The sequence below is a fragment of the Dromiciops gliroides genome, chromosome 2, assembly GCF_019393635.1.
Source record: "Dromiciops gliroides isolate mDroGli1 chromosome 2, mDroGli1.pri, whole genome shotgun sequence".
Classification (NCBI taxonomy): Eukaryota; Metazoa; Chordata; class Mammalia; order Microbiotheria; family Microbiotheriidae; genus Dromiciops; species Dromiciops gliroides.
Genome location: NC_057862.1, coordinates 438,598,972 through 438,612,624, shown reverse-complemented (window position 1 = coordinate 438,612,624; position 13,653 = coordinate 438,598,972).

Below are 13,653 nucleotides of genomic sequence, written 5' to 3'. Positions count from 1 at the left end.
TGCTCCTACTTATGATGTCATTTTGGTCCTCTTTGAGAATGAAAGACAATAACCAACCACTCCTACCCCCAAGCTGCTACATAAGAAGTCATAAAAACTGTGGTGACTTGGGGCTACAAATTCATGTAATATAATTCAATTGGGCCATCACTAATATATACTAATTTATTTAGTCAATTCCTATTCATTCTGCTACTTCCTACTCTGGCTATTTGAAAATTTCTCTTCAAGCTCCTAAAGACTCTCCCATACCCCCTTTTTTCTCATTCTTGGTCCCATTATTTAGAAAATTATGCTGCCTGTCATGAGTTATCTCAACTCCCCCATTGTACCCATCAAAACCCTTCTTTCTTCTTCACATCTCTCTGATTTCAATCTCTGAGGAAGAAGTAACCATCCTCTTTGCCAAGGCTAACCCCTCCATTTGCACCTTTCTACCACCACCCCAAAAGAGTCTGCCTTGTTGCTCATCAATCAGTCATCGAGCATTTATTCAGCACTTTTTGTATGCCAGGCACTGTGTTAGGCACAAGGAATACAAAACAAAAATGAAAGGAGTTTCTATTTGAGAGAAACAATATGTACATATATAAGTAAAGGCAAAATACATACCCAGTGAATATAAAGTAATTTGAGAGAGCACAATAGGGAGAATGGTTTATGGAAGACTTTCTGTAGTCAGTGGCATTTGATCTGAGCTTTGGAGAGAGCTAGGGGGTTGGTTCTGTGACGTGTAGGTAAGGAATTAGTATATTCTGGGAATGGAAGACAGATGGCAATGCTTGGGGGTCTGGAGGGCATAGTGGAAGGACAGATGGTAAGGCCCAGTGGGTGGGAGGGTGTAGTTGCAGGGCAGATGGTATGGCCTGGTGATTCTCCATCTTACAGGAAGAATTGTTGTTAGTGATTTCTTGTTCCAATAAGTGGCACAAAAAGTCATGTCTGCCTGGCAAAGGGATGGAGAGGAGTTAAAGAGACATAGCTCACCAAATTGGGGAAAGTAGGGCCGAGGATTGTAGTAGAGTAGAGATCCTGAGTTCCAAGGTATGTTGGTAATTGTTTAACAATCAGCTCTCCAAAAAAAAAGTATGCAGGACAAACTTTAATTTTAAGCTGCAATATTCAGTTTTCCCCATCACTTTCCTAAATCTGGACAATCAACAAAATAATAAATTAAGCTCTTATTTTTAACCTTTGCTGATTTCCAAGGTGTAAAATGTTCACATTGAAAATGAACTGGGGGTGGCTAGGTGGCGCAGTGGATAAAGCACTGGCCCTGGATTCAGGAGGACCTGAGTTCAAATGTAGCCTCAGACACTTGACACTTACTGGCTGTGTGACCCTGGGCAAGTCTCTTAACCCCCATTGTCCCGCCAAAAAAAAAAAGAAAGAAAAGAAAAAAAGAAAATGAACTTCGGGGCAGCCAGGTGGCGCAGTGGATAAAGCACCAGCCTTGGATTCAGGAGTACCTGAGTTCAAATCTGGCCTCAGACACTTACTAGCTGTGTGACTCTGGACAAGTCACTTAACCCCCATTGCCCCGCAAAAAAAGAGAAAGAAAATGTAACTTCTCAAAACTCAGTTTGAACTGGCTCCAGCCACTCCTTTGTTTGTTTGTTTTGTTTGTTTGTTTGTTTTCCAGCACACTCCTACAGTGCATTCCCCCATAAGGATGGAGATGGGGATCAGCTGCTATCCTAGAGGAGGAAAGGGAATTGGAACATTCATAAGAAGGCTGAGGGAGAAGAGCTTTCTGGGTGCCTGCTCCAGCTGACAGGATTCTATTCTATGTCAGGGCAGGTAGGCAAGCTAGCAGAAGCTGGAGGTAGGAAAGAAGAGTAATGAGTTCTGTTTGTAATATGTTCAGATCGAGGGGAAAAGGGAAAACAAAAATAAAAAAAGATTGAGATACCTTCTCACTTTTTTCTCATCTTCAATCTCTCTCACTTAGTACTATCTCCTTTCCCAATGCCTATAAACATTCTCATGTCTGTCGTATCATATTTTATTTTTGGTGAGACAATTGGGGTTAAGTGACTTGCCCAGGGTCACACAGCTAGTAAGTGTCAAGTGTCTGAGGTCGGATTTGAACTCAGGTCCTCCTGACTCCAGGGCCGGTGCTCTATCCACATGTGGGGGCAGCTAGGTGTCGCAGTGGATAGAGCACCGGCCCTGGAGTCAGGAGGACCTGAGTTCAAATCGGACCTCAGACACTTGACACTTACTAGCTGTGTGACCCTGGGCAAGTCACTTAACCCCCACTGCCCCACAAAAAAGAAAAAAGAAAAAAAATCACTTTGCCCTGCCACTCCCTCAAGCTAATTTCCTAAATCTCCTCTCTTTCAAAGCTAAACTGGGGCTAGGTTGCACAGTGGATAGAGCACTGGCCCTGGAGCCAGGAGGACCTGAGTTCAAATGTGACCTCAGACATTTGACACTTATTAGCTATGTGACCCTGGGCAAGTCACTTAACCCCAATTGCCTCACAAAAAGACCCAAAACAAACAAAGCTAAGCTGGGTCATCTATAATGACTACTTCCACTTCCTAATCACCTTCTTACTCTCTAGCTCCCTTGAAATCTGACTACTCTACTGAAATTGCTTTCTTAAAGATTACAAATAATCTCTTAAATGATAAATCCATTAGCCTTTTCTCCATCCTCACAATCCTTGACCTCACTAGGATTTGACACTGTCAACTAGCTCCTCCTACTGGATATTATCCCTCTCTTTACTTTCCATTACATTGTTCTGTCCTGGTTCTCTTACCTGCTGAGCCACACCTTGGTTTGCTTTGCCAGTACTATCTTCTGCCCCATTGATTCAAGCCCTATTTGATCCTTAGGGCTCTGTCCTGGGCCTTCTCTTTTCTCTCTATTCTTTCTCCCTTAATGATCTCATCTATTTCCATGGGTTAAATTATTAGCTCTATGCAGATGACCCCTAAATCCAGACCTAATTTTTCTTAACTCCCATCCTGCATGGCCAGAAAATTTGAAAATATACTTTCAGATATCCTCTTGACACCTAAAACTCAACATTTTCAAATTAGCCTCTTCATTACCCAAAAGCTATCCAATGTCCAGGATCTCCTATTTCTGTTTAGGACATTAACCATCTTTCAAATTCATCCACATTCATAAATCGGAACAGTCTTTGACTCTTCCAATCACCAAGTCAACAAATATTTATTAAGCACTTCTTATGTGCCAGGTACTATACTAAATACTGGGAATAGAAATACAAGCAAAAAGAAAAGACAGCCCCTGCCTTTAAGGAGCTTAAATTCTACTATAAGGTTAATTGATACATAAAAGTGAAAAGAATGGTGGGGGAAGATACCCATGCTGGGACACAGGATTGAGGAGAACTGAAAGAGTGATGGACAGTTGGCCTGACATTTCTTAAAAATAAAAGTTCCAGGGGGAACTCACTAATGGGAGGAGGGGATAAAAGATATTGAAGGGCCTTACAAGGACAGAAGGCAGCTGAGGCCTTGTGAAGTCTAGAAAGAGGTGCAAAACTAGGGGAGGAAGAAGGGTTGGCTGGCCTGGATACTGCCTCAAAATAAATGGCACTTAGAAAACAAGCTATTTTTCAAAGGAAGATACTACCTAATAATGTATGGCTAATTAATTTTCAAATCTTTCCATTCTACTTCCATAGCATTTCTCAAATCTGTCCCCTTCTTTCTACCTATAGTCAATCAATCAGTTGACAAGTATTTTATTAAGTGCCTACTATAAACAAGGCACTGTACTTAGCATTAAGGATAGAAAAGGGGGAAAAAATCCATGCCCCCTGTCAAAGAAAACAACATAAATCAATTGTATAAGTAAATACAAAAAAACATACACAGTATGAAGTCATTCACACGAATGGGTCACTTTAGTGTTCTAAAAAATGTTCCTAGTATTAAAATACAAACTTCTTTCCTTGTCATTTAAAGCCGGCTCTAACCTACCTTTCCAGCCTTGTTTCATATCACTCCCCTTCATGGGGGAGTGATATCAAACTTTGCATGCCTTCTCTCATTTCCATGAATTTACACAGGCCATCCTCTCCCTGGCCTCCAGTGCCTGGGATATACTTTCTCCTCATCTCTTCCCCTCAGAATCTTAATCTACTTCAAGGCTTAGTGTAGGTGCCATCTCCTCTGTGAAACATTCTCTGGACTCCCAAGCAGCAAGTTATCTCCCTCTTCCTCCAGTATTCCTGAAAGCACCTTATCTAAACCTCTCCTTTGCTCCCATTGCTTTTTAACTTTCATCTCCAGTACACAAACCATATTTCCTCATTTAAATTTAAGTTCCTTGTGAACAAGAATTATACTTTTTATGTCTTTGTAGCCCTAGCACCAAGCACAATAACTTATACATGACAGCCACTTGTTGTGGGTCATCACATTTCTGTTTTGGGGACACTAGCCTCTCAGCTCTCTTATCTCTAGACATGCCCCCTCTTTATGCCTGAAACCCCTGTCCTGTCTTTTTCTGGAAACCTTTGGAAACTTCCATACCCTATCCCTGTTCATCTGGGACCTTGCTGTTCAAAGTCCAGTGTCTTCCTGTTTATGAAATCAGAAATGGGAAAGTAAGCAGACATGCCTGAGTGAGATCCCTGTATCTCTCCCTATAAAACTCATGACCTTCACCTGTGTTATCTAGATCCCCTGGCTATATCCTTTATCGTTGTCCCTAAATTTCTGCTCTAAGATATCTCTTTAAGTCTTCCCTTATGTGAGTTTAAATGAACTGGTCAGTCAGTCAGTAAACCTTTATTAAGTGTTTAATATATGCCAAGCACTGTGTAAAGCACTGGGGATACAAAGAAATGCATAAGACAGTCCCTACACTCAAGTCCCTACCCTTACAATCTAATGGGAGAGACAACACACAAAAAACTATGTACAAATGAGCTACATATAAGACAAATAGGAGATAATCAATAGAGAGAAGGCACTAGAGTGAAAAGGAAAAGGCTTCCTATAGAAGGTGAGATTTTAACTATGACTTGGAGGAAGCTAGGGAAATGAGGCAGAGATGAGGATGGAGTACACTCCAGGCAGAATTAATAAATTCTGTCAGTTGTCAGTCAACAAGCATTTGAAGTATTAAGTTTTAAATGCCTACTATTCACCAAGAACTCTGCTGAGCTGGAAATAGAAAAAAAGGCAAAACAAGTCCCTAAACTCAAGGACCTTCCATTCTCATGGGAGAGACAACATGTAAAAATATCTACATACATAGAAGTTATGTTGTTCAGTCATTTTCAGTCATGTCCAGCTCTGTGACCCCATTTGGAGTTGTTGCTGTTTTAATCATAAAAGTATTTTATTATTTTCTAGTTACATGTAGAGATAGTTTTCAACATTTGTTTTCATAAGATTTCTTGTTTCAAATTTTTCTCCCTCCCCTCTCCCCAAGACAGCAAGCAATCTAATATAAGTTATATATGTACAATCACATTAAACATATTTCATTTGGAGTTTTCTTGGCAGAGATACTGGAGTGGTTTGCCGTTTCCTTCTCCAGCTCACTTTACAGATAAGGAAACTGAGTCAAATGGAATTAAGTGACTTGTCCAGGATTATACAAGTAGTAAATAAATATCTGAGGTCAAATTTGAACCCAGGAAGATGAATCTTCCTGACTCCAGGCCCAGCACTCTAGCCACTGTGCCACCTAGATGCCCATAGAAGAAATGTACAGAGAAAATGAAAGGTAATATTGGAGAGGAAGGAACTAGTAGTTGGAGAGAGTAAGAAAGCTCCCTGCACAAGGTCGATTTTAACCTGAGTCTTGAAGGAAGCCATAGGAAATAGAAGTTCAGAAGCAGAACGTTCCAGGCATGGGGGACAGAGTAGGTACATGTGTGAGGAACAAGTATACTACTACATCATAGAGTATGTAGAGAGAAGTAAAGTGTAAGATGACTGGAAAAGTCTGAAGGGTCCAGGTTATGGCCAAGTTTATATTTGATGCTTCAGTTAATAGAAAACCTCCATGGTTTGTTTAATGATGGAGGGAGGGGTGATAGGGTCAGACTTAGGTTCTAGAAAAGTCACTTTGGCAATTGAGTGGAGAATGGATTGGAGTGGAGAAATAATTGAGGCAGGAAGATGAATTAGAAGGTTATTCAAATACTGAAGAAAGGTCAAGAAGGATGAGAATAGAGGAAAGGCTATGGAATTTTGTTAGTTAAGTCATTGTTGTTAACGTTATAGGGAACATTTTCAATTGAATGATAAGATCAGAAACCAGATTGCCAAGGGTTTAGAAGAGGAGAGGAAGTAAAGCAGCTTTCTCAAGGAATTTATCCACAAAAGGAAGGACAGACATAGGATGATAGCCACAGAGGATGGTAGGGTCAAGGGAGGGGTTTGTTTGTTTTTTGTTTTGTTTTTATATTTTGGGGTTGGGCAATGAGGGCTAAGTGACTTGCCCAAGGTCACACAGCTAGCAAGTGTCAAGTGTCTGAGGCCAGATTTGAACTCAGGTCCTCCTGACTCCAGGGCCAGTACTCTATCCACTGCACCACCTAGCTGCCCCAGTTTGTTTTTTAAAGGATGGCGAAGGCATGGGTACGTTTGTAGGCATCAGGAAAATAGCAAACAGATAGAAAGAGACAAGATAAGAGAGTCAGGATGGGAGTAGGGGCAATCTTCTGGAAAAGATGGGAAAGTATGGGATCAAGGATGCATTTAGAAAAACTAGACAGCAAGAAAAAAGGCCATCTTTTCATTCAAGATTGGAGGGAAGAATATAGTGAGGAAAGATGTATGAGTGATCTGAGATGAAGAGATAAGAAGAAAAAGGCGCTCCCAGCAAATGTCTCCAATTTTTTCAGTAAGATCTTCAACTGAGAGTTTGGGGAAAGGGAGTACCATGGGAAATTTAAGTAAAGTTAAGAAGGTTTGGAACAGGTGCTGTGAAGAATGAGATAATGAATCTATTCAGTAGAAAAGTTGCTTTTGTTACAGTGAAGACCCAGTTGAGATTAGACAACAAATTTGTAGTAGACCCAAGCAACATTGTTTGTTCCAGCTCTGTTCAGTAGCATATGAATAGGAGTAAAGAAGAGGACTGTAGAATTAATCCAGAGTTTGGATTCTGTAAGGCATAATCAGCAACAGGAAAAAGGGAGCAATAGAAAGGGATTCTAGTGAGTTTCGTGGGTTCATCAAGATAGAGAAGAGAGTGTGGCCAGTATAGTATTATGGTGATAGCTATCAAAAGAAGTGAGGGTAGGGGCAGCTAGGTGGTGCAGTGGATAGAGCATCAGCCCTGGAGTCAGGAGTACCTGAGTTCAAATCCGGCCTCAGACACTTACTAGCTGTGTGACCCTGGGCAAGTCACTTAACCCCAATTGCCTCGATAAAAAAAAAAAAAAAGAAGTGAGGGTAAAGGGAAAGGAGATCATGGTGAAGAACAGGGTTAGGTGTCATAAGTCATAGAGAAAAATGGAATGATAAAGGGTTATGATTTGATTAAGGAATTTGGGGGTTTATTATCATGGGAATAGAATACTTGTAGATAATGGCAAAACCAAGAGCATGACCGTGTTGAAAGTTATGCTGTGACTAATGCAGAAATATGTTTAATGTAATTGTACATATATAACCCATATCATATTGCTTGCTGTCTTGGGGAGGGGGGGAGGGAGGGAAAAAAATTGGAACTAGAAATCTTATAAAAACAAATGTTGAAACTATCTCTACATGTAACTAGAAAATAATAAAACTTTTATGATTAAAAAAAAAGAGAAAGTTATGCTGACTCAGTAACCCATTTTTCTCAGCCCTCTTTGTAAATCAGTGTTTAGGGATGCTCTATTGATGGAGGTTCTTCTGGGGAAAGTCACCTGGTCTGCAGCATTTGTATTACATGCTATTTAGCATATACTTCTACCTGTTACACATCACTTACAGGCAATTGGGAAGGAATTGAGATCCAATGGCCCATCCCTTTTACTTATCAAAATTGTCTTTATCTCTTTATGAAAGTTATCAGTAAAAGCAGAGTCCATCTTGAATCCTTTGCTGATCTCCAGTGATCAGCCCATTAACACGTTGCTACTTTGACATACTTTTAATAAATTCCATTTGATTCTCTTTGTCCTGAGTTTTATCTATTAATCAGGGTAAAAGCCCAAAGAATTTTCCATTTAACAACTATCTCTGGGTATAGCTTAGAGTAGAGAAATAGGTCACAAGAATTGAGTAGATGAAAGTAAACTGAGAGAAAAGGTTCTAAACATGACCAATTTATTAGGATTTTGTTGTTGAGTTGTTTCTATCATGTCTGACTCTTCATTGATGTAGGAGACAAAAAGGGGTTAATAGAAAAACCCAAGATCCAAGCTCTAATTCAGATATTAGCTCCAAAAAGGAGTTAGACCCCAGTTAATGGATAACTTATGCTAGGTTATTGTACCCACAGTGATCAGTACCCATAATGGGACCATAAAGGGTCAGGTCATATAACAATAAAGGAAATGACAAAGGTATAGAAATTCTAATGAAAAATGGAGATATTTTGAAACTAGCCATGGGAATCAGAAAGAGACATGCGCAGAAAAGGCCAAATTTGTCCCCAGATTCACCTTATGACGTGTAAACCCCAAAAACACACCTCCACTGAAAAAGGTATCTGCCTCAGGGGTTGGTTTAGGACCCCAGGAACTCCAAATTAGGATAAGCCCTCCCCTGTACCTCCCCAAGGTAGAGATTATTATAATGAGACTGATAATTTATCCATACTATAAATATAACTGTCTTTTCTTTCACTATTCGAGAGATACCTTTCCACTATTCTGGTTCTCTCCCTGTGGTCACCCACACTGTTGCAATAAAACTTGGGAAACTGAGTCACTGAGTCTTATAATTCTTTTGTGACAATCAATTTGACCCCAAATTCCATCCCACATCATTCATGACTCAATTTGGCGTTTTCTTGGCAAAGATACTGCAATAGTTTGCCATTTCCTTCTCTGGATCATTTTATAGATGAGAAACTGAGGCAAACAAGGTTAAATGACCTGGCCAGAGTCACATAGCTAGCAAGCATCCGAGGACAGATTTGAACTCAGGAAAATGAGTCTTCCTGACTCCAGGCCAAGCACTATGTCCACTGTGCCACCTTAAACAGATTTGTCTTCCTTCTGATTGGACAGACAATATGATATTTGGAGTCCCTGGCAAAAGTAAGGCAATCCAGATTAGTAGATATTTTGATAAGGAGGTGGGATGTCACTTTAGCCCCTCCCCTTCAGAAAATGGGAATAGTCTTCAGATAATAGAATCAGACGGAAGACAATGGGAATAGTCTGTAGGGTTAAATGGACTAGAATTTGGGCTGAATAAGTGGTGGGTGAGGTTAAAAAGGTACTTGCATTTGAGTTAAATGGGTGGTTGGTGAGATCACAGACTTGGACTATGGAGGGGGGAACAGTGTGTGGAAATGTTGTTTATCCTTTTTATTTATTTTTTTTTTTTTGCGGGGCAATGGGGGTTAAGTGACTTGCCCAGGGCCATACAGCTAGTAAGTGTCAAGTGTTTGAGGCCGGATTTGAACTCGGGTCCTCCTGGATCTAGGGCTGGTGCTCTATCCACTGCGCCACCTAGCTGCCCCGACTATATTTTTCTTCCAGACCCCATGTTCTTACCAGAGGTGGTTTTTTTGCCTTCAATGAACATTACCTTCAGTGAAGATCACTAAAAGGACAAATAAGTCAAACTTTTTGCACTGGTCCTAGTTTGCTATTTTATCTTTTACCTTACTCTCCCAGCAGGTTTTGGCTTCAAAGGAGGTCTTGAAAGGTAGATCAGAAGAACCCGTCCAGTAATGATCAAAAAACTGAAAAAAGATAAGGAAGATCATTTCATAACATTGAATTATACTGACCCCATCCACTGACAATTCTCATCCTACTAATCTAGGGTAATGACTTTACAGGTTTTGATTACTTGAGAAGACCAGCAGTGAGAGTTTGATTCTTTTCAATAAGCACTTAAGTATCCTACTATGTGCAGGATACTAAGCAAAACGGGATTCAAAGATGACACTGACTGCTTTCAAGAGTCTTACTGTTTAATGGTGAGGGGAGCAGACATGAACATAAATAAAATATAAGTTAGGCTGCCTTTAAGGGAAAAGGAGCTGTAATAGTGGTATGAATGATTCCAGGAAAGAAAAAACACTTTTAGTTGTGGGGATCAGAGAAGACTTTACAGAAAAGAACTTTGACTTCTCTCATAAGCTCTAGACTTTCAACTGCCTACATCTCCACCCGGATATCCCATAGGTGCCTCAAATTCAACAAAGTAAAACTGAACACATGAGCTTATTATCTTTTCCCCAAAATGCAGTCTTCATTCTGTCTTCATGATTTTTGTTAACAACACCATCCACTCTCTGACATCCCAAAATTTCATGACTTTTTTTATCCTTATCCTTCACTTTGTCTATAGCAGGTCTTTCCAAATCCACCTCTGAAATACCATCAACATCTATCTTCTCCTAATTCACATAGCTTGTCTTCTAGTAGCCTCCTTAACTGGTTTTCCCTTTTCTTTTATTTTTTCTCTTTTTTTTTTTTTTGGTGAGGCAATTGGGATTAAGTGACTTGCTCAGGGTCACATAGCTAGTAAGTGTCAAGTGTCTGAGGCCAGATTTGAACTCAGGTCCTCCTGACTGCAGAGCCGGTGGTCTATCCACTGTATCACCTAGCTGCCCCTGGTTTTCTCTTTTCTATTCTCCTATTCTAGTCTAGTCTATTCTATTCTCCTCCAATTCATCCATTCCACCACTGACAGACAAGTCTTACCTTATACAAAAATCTATCTAGTTACTCCTGTGCTCAGAACCCTTCAAAGACTGGTGTTGCTTATCTAATAAAGTTCATATTTCTTCAGCTGGTAGTTAAGACTCTCCAGTTTGGTGCCATCGTACCTTTCTAGTCTTATTTCATACTTCTTCCCTTTTGCTAAAGTATTCCTCTTTACTTACCTTGCACTTTCTTATTTCTCACTCTTTGCTCACATAAATCATCCCTATGTACAGAATACTGTCTACTCCTAACTCCCCAGCTTACCCAATACTTGTTGAATGTCTACCCAATCTTTAAGGCCCAACTGAAATGCCATTTCTTCCATGAAGCATTCACTGATCCCTTCAGTTAATAATTTAAGGGACCTCCCTTCCCACCTCGTATTACTTTGTAGCAAAGATAAATTTCCTCAAGTCAACTTGATAAGGTTGCTGGGTGTGGATCTTCTTAGGTCTCTGACTAGCAATCCTAAGCATTGGAAGCCTTGGGGTTATATTGAGGCTAACCCTGATGATCAGGTACCAACTTCCAAGAGTGAGATTTTCTCAACAGTATGCTTCTTGGAAGAGAAAGGAACTACCAACAAGAGGACCATTCTGTTGAAGATTTAAAGCTGTGTGTGGCTGGGCAGGAGAGCTGGACCTTGCCAACCCTCTCCAATAACTTCTGTGAGTCATTCAGACAGTACAGGTATGGATGTCAGTGGGAAATGTCAACACCTGCACTACCTTCCTGGGCAGCATAATGAATCTTACAGGTGATTTGATGATTTTTATATTTCTCTTAAGATGATGTTTATGTTTCTTTTATGATGATTTATATGTATGTATGGGTCCCTGTATATCCTTTGCATCTTTTGCATTTTCTGTGGTGGAAAAATTTTTTTTAATTTCCCCAAACCAATACCCATCTTGTACATTGAGTTCTTTTGTAGGAGAAACCGCTATAATTCGCTTATGAGTAAGTCTTAGAGTAAAGCTCCCCTTCTACTATGGGGCAGGGGCATTAATAAGCAAAAAAGAATTTGGTACCCTTAGGGTCAAGTCCCCACAATGGAACCAAAGAGTAGGCTTCTTAGAGGGCTCTCGATCATGGGTTACATCAATATATAAAACAGATAATAGCATATATATAGCACCTTAAGGTTTGCAAAGCACTTTACATATGTTATCTCATTTGATCCTCACAACAACCCTGTGAAGTAGGTGCTAAACACTGTTATAGCTCTCTTTTATGTTATTATATATGTTATTAAGTATTATCCTTTATAAGATCATAGGGTCTTAGGGCTGGAAAAATCTCTTAGCATTATCTAATTATCATTTTACAAATGAGGAAAACTAACTCAGAGAATTAAAGTGACTTGACCAAAGCTACCCAGATAGGAACTACTAGAATCAGGATTCAAACACAGATCTTTTGACTTCAGATTCCATGCTCTTTTCACTGACCCCACTTAAAGCTATTTGGGCACATTTTAGTTATTTGTGTGTCACTTACCCTTACCACACTGTGAACTCCACAGTGTCTAGGACTAGACTTAGTATCCCTCCCAGCATCAAGCACAGAAGTCCTTATATATTAGGCATTTAATCAATGTTGAGAAGCCACTAGAGCAAGGGAGTGTCAGACTTATAAATTAGTAAGATTACTTTTGTTTCAGTGTGAAGGAAAAATTGAAAAGGAGAGTGACTAGAGGCTGGGACTATTGGGAAGGCTTTTAACAATAGCATAAATGAGATAGTTAATGGAGGCTTTGGGAATGAGGGACAGTACCTCCTCACTTCCTCCCAGAGAGCTATCCCTTAAAACAAAACATTTTCATAGAATGTATTTTTAATGTTAACATTGATTGGCTATTTTGCATTCAAATACTAATATCCTACAGGTGTTCAGGAAAGGATAATACAATATATCATAAACTATGCATATGAAGAATACAGAGAAGCTGGGAGAAAACAAGTGAATGGATACAAACTCAGGCAGGCAGAATCAGGAAAACAATAGGCACAATGAGAGCATAAGAAATAAGCCTGGAAAGGCAGAATTGAAAGCTGGGTTTATATTTTATCCTAGTCTGTAGGGAACCACTAAAAATGATTGATGTGTGTTAATAAGAATGTATGGACCACCTGGATTTGATGGAGGTGCTTTATTATCCAAAAGTATTTTATGAAACCCTGGATTAATAGGAGCAAAATGCCCTTTGATTGAACTCCAAACTGAACCCAGATAGCTAGCAGATAAGTACATACCTGGTGACTTCTTTCCACAGGATAGGAAGTCCCTATCTTGTGGGGACATCTGGGCATCCTCATCCTTGCAAAACCCTTTTTTTGGAATTATGTAATCTTATCATAGTTTTTCTGTATTTCCTACATACTTGTTATAACTGAAATTGTTAAAACTGCTTGGCATTACATCGGTTCTTGTTATAGTATTTGCTTTTGGATTGATTTGTATCATGCAAATGAAATTGATAACACCCTGTAACCAGTGAGCAAAGAAATCTTATGTACCCCTAGAAAAAGGGAGTCTTTGAGCTCCTTCTTTGTAAGGGGTCTCTACATGATTCATGCTGCTGATTCTTGGGGCAAATAAACTGGTACTGTGTTTTTCCTGTCAGTCTCTGATCTGGTTTTTCTTGTAGGAGACATTAAGAAAATGATTTCTCTGATTTATTTTTTTTTCTGTAGGAGACAGGCAGTAAAAAACAATTTTTAACATGTGTAAAACATTGTAAAAGATGTTGTCCTTCCTTTTCAAAGAGGATATTATGGGGTCATGTCTTGATTTGTAGTGAACTGGATTTAAGTGAGGCA